Source organism: Oncorhynchus mykiss, chromosome 25 (genome assembly GCF_057628025.1).
Source record: "Oncorhynchus mykiss isolate SJ-2025 chromosome 25, ASM5762802v1, whole genome shotgun sequence".
NCBI classification, from domain to species: domain Eukaryota; kingdom Metazoa; phylum Chordata; class Actinopteri; order Salmoniformes; family Salmonidae; genus Oncorhynchus; species Oncorhynchus mykiss.
In genome coordinates, this window is record NC_143046.1 from 81,760,098 (window position 1) to 81,770,000 (window position 9,903).

Here is a 9,903-nt window from a genome sequence, read left to right on the forward strand (position 1 = left end):
GGCTTTCATGCCAGCTTTGCTTTACAATCATGTGCATGAGTCGGAGTCAGAGAGCTCTCGTTCGTATTTGTGCTTATGTTCTCTCTCTCTCTCTCTCTCTCTCTCTCTCTCTCTAACACACACATTGTCCTAACATCTGTCTTAAGTTGGATTTCATCACTGCACCATTGAGATATATATCAAATCAAATCAAGGTTTATTTGTCACGTGTGCTGAATACAGCAGGTGTAGTAGACCTCAAAGTGAAATGCTTACTTACAGGCTCTAAACAATAGTGCAAAAAATATATATGATGAACAGAGGGTAGCAGTAGTGTAAAAGAGGGGTTGGTGGGTGGTGGTGGACGGCCCAGTTTAGGTAGTATGTATGTATATGAATGTATAGTTAAAGTGACTATGCATATATGATAAACAGATAGTAGCAGCAGCGTAAAAAGAGGGGTTGGGGGGGCACACAATGCAAATAGTCCGGGTAGCCATTTGTTCAGGAGTCTTATAGCTTGGGGGTAAAAACTGAGAAGCCTCTTGAACCCAGACTTGGCACTCCGGTACTGCTTGCCATGCGGTAGTAGAGAGAACAGTCTATGACTGGTGTGGCTGTGGTCTTTGACAATTTTTAGGGTCTTCCTCTGACACCGCCTGGTGTAGAGGTCCTGGATGGCAGGCAGCTTTGCCCCAGTAATGTACTGGGCTGTACACACTACCCTCTGTAGTGCCTTGCGTTCAGAGGTCGAGCAATTGACGTACCAGGCAGTGATGCAACCATGCTCTCAATTTTGCAGCTGTAGAACATCTCAGGACCCATGCCAAATCTTTTTAGTTTCCTGAGGGGGAATAGGCATTTTCATGCCCTCTGGGCATTTTCATGCCCTCTTCACGACTGTCTTGGTGTGTTTGGAGCATTCTAGTTTGTTGTTGATGTAGATAACAAGGAACTTAAAGCTCTCATCCTGCTCCACTACAGCCCCGTCGATGAGAATTTGGGTGTGCTCTGTCCTCCTTTTCCTGTAGTCCACAAACATCTCCTTAGTCCTGGTTACATTGAGGGATAGGTTGTTATTCTGGCACCACCCGGTCAGGTCTCTGACCTCCTCCCCATAGGCTGTCTTGTCGTTGTTGGTGATCAGGCCTACCACTGTTGTGTTGTCTGCAAACTTAATGATGGTGTTGGAGTCGTGCCTGGCCATGCAGTCGTGGGTGAACAGGGAGTACAGGAGGGGACTGAGCACGCACCCCTGGGGAGCTCCAGTGTTGAGGATCAGCGTGGCAGATGTGTCAGGAAGTCAAGGATCTAGTTGCAGAGGGAGGTGTTTAGTCCCAGGATCCTTAGCTTAGTGATGAGCTTTGAGGGTACTATGGTGTTGAGCGCTGAGCTGTACTCAATGAATAGCATTCTCACATAAGTGTTCCTTTTGTCCAGGTGGGAAATGGCAGTGTGGAGTGCAATAGAGATTGCATCATCTGTGGATCTGTTTGGGCGGTATGCAAAATGGTCTGTAGTCATGTAGGCAGGTTGCCTTTGTGTTCTTATGCACAGGGACTATGGTGGTCTGCTTAAAACATGTTGGTATTACAGACTCAATCAGGGACAATAAAGGTCTTACTCATGTCGGCTACGGAGAGCGTGATCACACAGTTGTCCGGAACAGCTGATGCTCTCATGCATGCCTCAGTGTTGCTTGCCTCGAAGCGAGCATAGAAGTGATTTAGCTCATCTGGTTGGCTCGTGTCACTGGGCAGCTCGCGGCTGTGCTTCCCTTTGTAGTCTTTAATAGTTTGCAAGCCCTGCCACATCCGACGAGAGTCGGAGTTGGTGTAGTATGATTCAATCTTAGCCCTGTATTGACGCTTTGCCTGTTTGATGGTTCGTCGAAGGCCATAGCAGGATTTCTTGTAAGCTTCCGAGTTAGAGTCCCGCACCTTGAAAGCGGCAGCTCTACCCTTTAGCTTAGTGCTAATGTTGCCTTTAATCCATGGCTTCTGGTTGGGGTATGTACGTACAGTCACTGTGGGGACGACGTCCTCGATGCACTAATTGATAAAGCCAGTGACTGATGTGGAGTACTCCTCAATGCCATCGGAAGAACCCTGGAACATGTTCCAGTCTGTGATAGCAAAACAGCCCTGTAGTTTAGCATCTGCTTCATCTGACCACTTTTTTATAGACCGAGTCACTGGTGCTTCCTGCTTTAATTGTTGCTTGTAAGCAGGAATCAAGAGGATAGAATTGTGGTCGGATTTACCAAATGTAGGGCGAGGGAGGGCTATATATGTGTCTCTGTGTGTGGAGTACAGGTAATCTCCAAAAAAAATCCCTCTGGTTGCACATTTAACGTGTTGATGGAAATTTTGTAGAACTGATTCAAGTTTCCCTGCATTAAAGTGTCCGGCCACTAGGAGCACCACCTCTGGGTGAGTGGTTTCCTGTTTGCTTATTTCCTTATACAGTGTGGTCTTAGTGCCAGCATATGTCTGTGGTGGTAAATAAACAGCCACGAAAGTATAGCTGAAAACTCTCTAGGCAAGTAGTGTGGCCTGTAATTTATCACAATATACTCTACTTCAGGTGAGCAAAATCTAGAGACTTACTTAGATTTCGTGCACCAACTGTTGTTTACAAATATGCACAGACCGGTCGCCCCCCCCTCGTCTTACGAGGAGTGTGCTGTTCTATCTTGCCGGTACAGCGTGTATCCCGCTAGCTGAATATCCATGTCATCATTCAGCTACGATTCCGTGAAACATATGATATTACAGTTTTTGATGTCCTGTTGGTAGGATATTCGTGATCGTACCTCGTCTAGTATATTGTCCAATGATTGCACCTTGGCGAGTAATATTGACGGTAACGGCAGCTTTCCCACTTGCCTTTTCCAGGTCCTGACGAGGCATCTGGCTCTTTGTCCTCTGTACCTGCATCGCTTCCTCTTGCAAATAATGGGGATGTTGGCCCTGTTGAGTGTTTGGAGAATGTCCTGTGCGTCTTGCTAGTTGAAGAAAAAGTCTTTGTCTAATCCGAGGTGAGTGATCGCTGTCCTGATATCCAGAAGCTCTTTTTTGCCGTAAGATACGATTGCAGAAACATTATGTACAAAGTAAGTTACAAATAACGTGAAAAAAAACAATAGATCAATTGGTTGGGCGCCCGTAAAACTGCTGCCATTTCTTCCGGCGACATTTTGTAATAGATAGAGATATAGAGATATATAGAATAAAACATATATAGTGATATAGAGATTTAGAGATGTATAGATATATATAGAAATATAGCAATGTAGAGATATTGAGATATAGAAATTTAGAGATATAGCAATTTAGAGATATAGAGATATTATCAGGGTTCAGGTAAGACCCAGGTGCAGACTGTGTTGGAGTAACCATGTTTATTGCAAAAACAGGGGCAGACAAACGACAGATCAAGGCAGGCAGGGGTCGATAATCCAGAGTAGGGGCAAAGGCACAGGATGGCAGGCAGGCTCAGAGTCAGGACAGGCAAGGGTCAAAACCAGGAGGGCTCAGAGTCAGGACAGGCGAGGGTCAAAACCAGGAGGGCGAGAAACAGCGAGACTGGGGAAAAGCAGGAGCTTGAGCAAACAAGGCGAACTGGCAACAGACAGACAGACAACACAGGTATAAAAACCCAGGGGATAAGTGGGGAACATTGGGCAACACCTGGAGAGAGGTGGAGACAAGCACAAGGACAGGTGAAACAGATCAGGGTGTGATAGACATAGAGATGTAGAGATATATGCTCTCTCTAATTCTCTCTTTCTTTCTCTCTCTCGGAGGACCTGAGCCCTAGGACCATGCCCCAGGAATACCTGACATGATGACTCCTTGCTGTCCCCAGTCCACCTGACTGTGCTGCTGCTCCAGTTTCAACTATTCTGCCTTATTATTATTCGACCATGCTGGTCATTTATGAACATTTGAACATCTTGACCATGTTTTGTTATAATCTCCACCCGGCACAGCCAGAAGAGGACTGGCCACCCCACATAGCCTGGTTCCTCTCTAGGTTTCTTCCTAGGTTTTGGCCTTTCTAGGGAGTTTTTCCTAGCCACCGTGCTTCTTCACCTGCATTGCTTGCTGTTTGGGGTTTTAGGATGGGTTTCTGTACAGCACTTTGAGATATCAGCTGATGTACGAAGGGCTATATAAAATAAATTTGATTGATTTGATATATAGAGATGTAGAGATATAGAGATACAGTGATATATAGAATAATAGATATATAGATATAGTGATATATAGATATGGAATCATGTAGTAACCAAAAAAAAAGTGTTAAACAAATCAAAATATATTTTATATTTGAGATTCTTCAAAAAGCCACCCTTTGCCTTGATGACATCTTTGCCCACTCTTTGCATTCTCTCATCCAGCTTCATGAGGTAGTTACCTGGAATGAACCCTGTTTATAAATCCTATTTCTGTCCGAGCGAGCCCCTCGAACGGACATGTGCTTCAGCACAGCCAACCAGAGAGGAGAAAACCGCAGTCAGGAAGCACTAATCTGCCCCCCGCTACCATGAAATGATCAGGGCTTTCATGCCAGCTTTGCTTTACAATCATGTGCATGAGTCGGAGTCAGAGAGCTCTCGTTCGTATTTGTGCTTATGTTCTCTCTCGCTCTCGCTCTCGCTCTCTCTCGCTCTCGCTCTCTCATTGTCCTAACATCTGTTTTAAGTTGGATTTCATCAGTGCACCATGGAGATATATATAATAATATAGATATAGAGATGCAGTGATATAAAGATGTAGTGATACAGTGATGTAGATATATGGATATATAGAGATATAGAGAATAATATATATAGAGAGATATAGAGATATATATAGATATAGAGATGTAGAGATACAGAGATATATACATATATTGATATCACTATCTACCTCTGTTGCATTTAATTTTGTTTTAATATCATACACAGCAAAATATTTGCAGCCCTTACCCTTATCTCTCTAACATCCCTCCCCCATCTTTCTCCCATCCGTCCCCCTCTCTCTCCTATCCCTCCCTCTATCTCTCTCCCGTCCCTCCCCCTATTCCTCCACATTCCTCCCCATCTCTCTCCCATCCCACACCTTAACTCTCTCCCATCTCTCCCCTGTCTCCCTTCCATCTCTCCCCTTCCATCTCTCCCCTGTCTCCCCTTCCATCTCTCCCCTTCCATCTCTGCCCTGCCTGTCTCCCTTCCATCTCTCCCCTTCCATCTCTCCCCTGTCTCCCTTCCATCTCTCCCCTGTCTCCCTTTCATCTCTCCCCTGTCTCCCTTCCATCTCTACCCTGTCTCCCTTCCATCTCTCCCCTGTCCATTACCATCTCTACCCTGTCTCCCTTCCATCTCTCCCCTGTCTCCCTTCCATCTCTACCCTGTCTCCCTTCCATCTCTCCCCTGTCTCCCTTCCATCTCTCCCCTGTCTCCCTTCCATCTCTCCCCTGTCTCATTACCATCTCTCCCCTGTCTCCCTTCCATCTCTACCCTGTCTCATTACCATCTCTCCCCTGTCTCCCTTCCATCTCTACCCTGTCTCATTACCATCTCTCCCCTGACCAAGAAGGGCCTTCGTCAGGGAGGTGACCAAGAACCCGATGGTCACTCTGACAGAGCTCCAGAGTTCCTCTGTGGAGATGGGAGCACCTTCCAGAAGGACAACCCGCTCTGCGGCACTCCACCAATCAGGCCTTTATGGTAGGTGGCCCGACATGACAGCCCAATTGGAGTTTGCCAAAAGGAACCTAAAGGACTCAGACCATGGGAAAAGGGATTCTCTGGTCTGATGAAACCAAGATTGAACCCCCTCCGCCCCTCTACCTCCTATGCCTCCTCCGCCCCTCTATACCTTCCACCCCTCTACCCCTCTACCCCCTCCGACCCCTCTGCCCCTCTACCCCTTACACCCTTACACCCCTCTACCCCCCTCCAACCCCTCTGCCCCTCTACCCCTTACACCCTTACACCCCTCTACCCCCCTCCAACCCCTCTGCCCCTCTACCCCTTCCACCCCTCTACCCCCCTCCAACCCTCTACCCCTCTGCCCCTCCACCCCTCTACCCCCTCCGCCCCCTCCGCCCTATTACCCCCTCCGCGCCTCTACCCCTCCACCCCTCTACCCCCTCTACCCTCTCCGTCCCTCTACCTCCTATGCCTCCTCTGCCCCTCTACCCCCCTCCACCCCTCTACCCCCTCCGCCCCCTCCGCCCTATTACCCCCTCCGCGCCTCTACCCCTCCACCCCTCTACCCCCTCTACCCTCTCCGTCCCTCTACCTCCTATGCCTCCTCCACCCCTCTACCCCTTCCAACCCTCTACCCCTCTGCCCCTCCGCTCCTCTACCCACTCCACCCCCTCTGCCCCCTCTACCCCCTCTGCCCCTCTACCCCCTCTGCCCCTCTACCCCCTCCGCCCCTCCGTCCCTCTAACCCCTCAGCCCCTCCGACCCTCAACCCCCTCTGCCCCTCCACCCCTCTACTTCCTCTACCCGCTCCACCCCTCTACACCCTCCACCACTCTACCCCTCTACCCCCTCTTCCCCCTCCACTCCTCTACCCCTCTTCCCCCTTTACCCCCTCAGCCCCTCTACCCCCTCTACCCCCTCTGCCCCCTCCGCCCCGTCCAGTCCCCATGCTCTAACCTTAACACAACACAGTTGCAGCTAATTAGTGGTCCCTATGGGAGACGTCGTTAAGGCTGTCCTAACGAGCTGCGCGGCTCTCCACGGGTCAATCTAATCAGACAGAGGGCCAGGGAGGAAGTGGGTCGAGCCTTATTAACGCCATCAATGGCGGGGGTAGTGGAGGCGGGAGGGTGGGACGGGGCCATCAATGGCGGGGGTAGTGGGGGGGGGCATCAATAGGTAGGGGATGACGGGCAGGGGAGCACGAGGCGGCCAGCACCAGCCAGGGCCACGGATCACCTTGAATTCATTAGGGTTAGGGCAGGTAGTAGCTACACCCTTAACTCACACTATACTAAACACCAAATGCTATTAGTGCACTTTCTCTCTGTCACTAACCTGCGAAGGACACATAAACAAGACAGGCAGTCTCCGATAAGCTCTTCTAAGTACAAACACACATTTCAGCCTGCACATCATTATATAATGATTATTTTTATTTCTTCAGATACTTGGCGCTGTACAAACGACTGATCCTCAAGATCATGAGGCTCGGACCAGGTGACGTTCCTTAAACTATTCACTTCACTTTATTCCCAAATGTTTGGTCATTACTGACTGAGAAATAATAATATCACATTTTCATCAGAGGAGCAATGTTTTTGGTAAATATGCTATATATTACAGGACATCTTGCTATACTATGGCTAGTTTAAGATGTAGTCTTTTTCATCATATGGCTAAATGAGGAATGTTTTATTTATTATTTACTTATTAGTGCCCATCCATCCTCTTCGGAGGACAAAAATAAACATTGTCGTTACATGTACTGTACATTCTACACATGTTACATAAATGGCTTTTTATTTTATTTTACAGTAGTTACATAGCAAGAATACAGTAATTGAATATTTGGATATACATTGCATCTACTGTAGATACAGTGGCTTACAAAAGTATTCACCCCTCTTGGCATTTTTCCTATTTTGTTGCCTTACAACCTGGAATTAAAATGAATTTTTGGCGGGTTTGTATCATTTGATTTACAATATGCCTACCACTTTGAAGATGCAAAATAATTTTGGGGGTGAAACAAGGAATAAGACAAAAAAAACTGAAAACTTGAGCGTGCATAACTATTCACCCCCCCCCCCCCCCCCCCCCCCCCCCCCCAAAAAAAGTAAATACTTTAATTCCAGGTCTCTTGAGGTATGTCTCTATAAGCTTGGCACATCTAGCCACTGGGATTTTTGCCCATTCTTCAAGGCAAAACTGCTCCAGCTCCTTCAAGTTGGATGGGTTCCACTGGTGAACAGCAATCTTTAAGTCATACCACAGATTCTCAATTGGATTGAGGTCTGGGCTTTGACTAGGCCATTCCAAGACATTTAAATGTTTCCCCTTAAACCACTTGAGTGTTGTTTTAGCAGTATGCTTAGAGTCATTGTCCTGCTGGAAGGTGAGTCTCAAATCTCTTGAAGACTGAAACAGGTTTCCCTCAAGAATTTCCCTGTATTTAGCACCATCCATCAATCCTTCAATTCTGACCTGTTTCCCAGTCCTTGCTGATGAAAAACATTCCCAGAGCATGATGCTGCCACCACCATGTTTCACTGTGGGGATGGTGTTTTCGGGGTGATGAGAGGTGTTGGGTTTGCGCCAGACATTGCGTTTTCCTTGATGGCCAAAAAGCTCAATTTTAGTCTCATCTAACCAGAGTACCTTCTTCCATATATTTGGGGAGTCTCCCACATGCCTTTTGGCGAACACCAAACGTGTTTATTTCTTATTTTTTTCTGCAATGGCTTTTTTTCTGAACACTCTTCCGTAAAGCCCAACTCTATGCTGTTTATGGCTCAAAGTGGTCTTATGGACAGATACTCAAATCTTCGCTGTGGAGCTTTGCAGCTCCTTCAGGGTTATCTTTGGTCTCTTTGTTGCCTCTCCGATTAATGCCCACCTTGCTTGCTTCATGAGTTTTGGTGGGCGGCCCTCTGTTGGCAGGTTTGTTGTGGTGCCCTATTCTTTCCATTTTTTAATAATGGATTTAATGGTGCTCCATGGGATGTTCAAAGTTTTGGATATTCTTTTATAACCAAACCCTGATCTGTACTTCTCCACAACTTTGTCCCTAACCTGTTTGGAGAGCTCCTTGGTCTTCATGGTGCCACTTGCTTGGTGATGCCCCTTGTTTAGTGGTGTTGCAGACTCTGGGGCCTTTCAGAACAGGTGTATATCAACTGAGATCATGTGACACTTAGTTAAATAAAGTCCACCTGTGGGCAACCTAATTATGTGACTTCTGAAGATAACTGGTTGGACCAGATCTTATTTAGGGGCTTCATAGCAAAGGGGGTGAATACATATGCAGGCACCACTTTTCTGTTTTCATTCATATATTTTTTTCACTTCACCAATTTGGACTATTTTGTGTATGTCCATTGCATGAAATCCAATTAAAAATATATTTAAATTACAGGTTGTAATGCAACAAAATAGGAAAAATGTAAAGGGGGGAGAATACTTTTGCAAGGCACTGTAGATGGTATTTATACATTATAAAATCATGTTTTCAGTCACATGACAAATGTATTATATGCTGCATTATAGATATTTCCATCTAACCTAGATAGTTTGTGTGTATGCATTGATATGTAGTCTATCTGTGCCTTTTTTTAAATATATGTAGTTCTGTCCTTGAGCTGTTCTTGTCTATTAACGTTCTGTATTATGTCATTCTGTATTATGTCATTCTGTATTATGTCATTCTGTGTCATGTTTCATGTTTTGTGAAGAGTAGCTGCTGCTTTTGCAACAGCTAATAGGGATCTTAATAAAATGCTAAATATCAAATCTAGATGTGGTCATTGCTATTGATAGTCTCTCTATTATCTTGATATAATAGCTATTACACAGCATGTCCCTCTGAAAATCAGTCTGACGATTCCATAAACTGAATTAGATAGAGTACATGAGTATTATAGTATTGTATTCTTCTCAATACCTCATCTCCTCCTCCTAGGTGGAGCTGTGATGCTGTTGGTGTACTATTGTATTAATTCCTCCTCCTCCTCCTCCTAGGTGGAGCTGTGATGCTGTTGGTGTAGTATTGTATTCATCTCCATGCACCATCTCCTCCTCCTCCTCCTCCTAGGTGGAGCTGTGATGCTGTTGGTGTACTATTGTATTAATTCCTCCTCCTCCTCCTCCTAGGTGGAGCTGTGATGCTGTTGGTGTAGTATTGTATTCATCTCCATACCTCATCTCCTCCTCCTCCTCTTCCT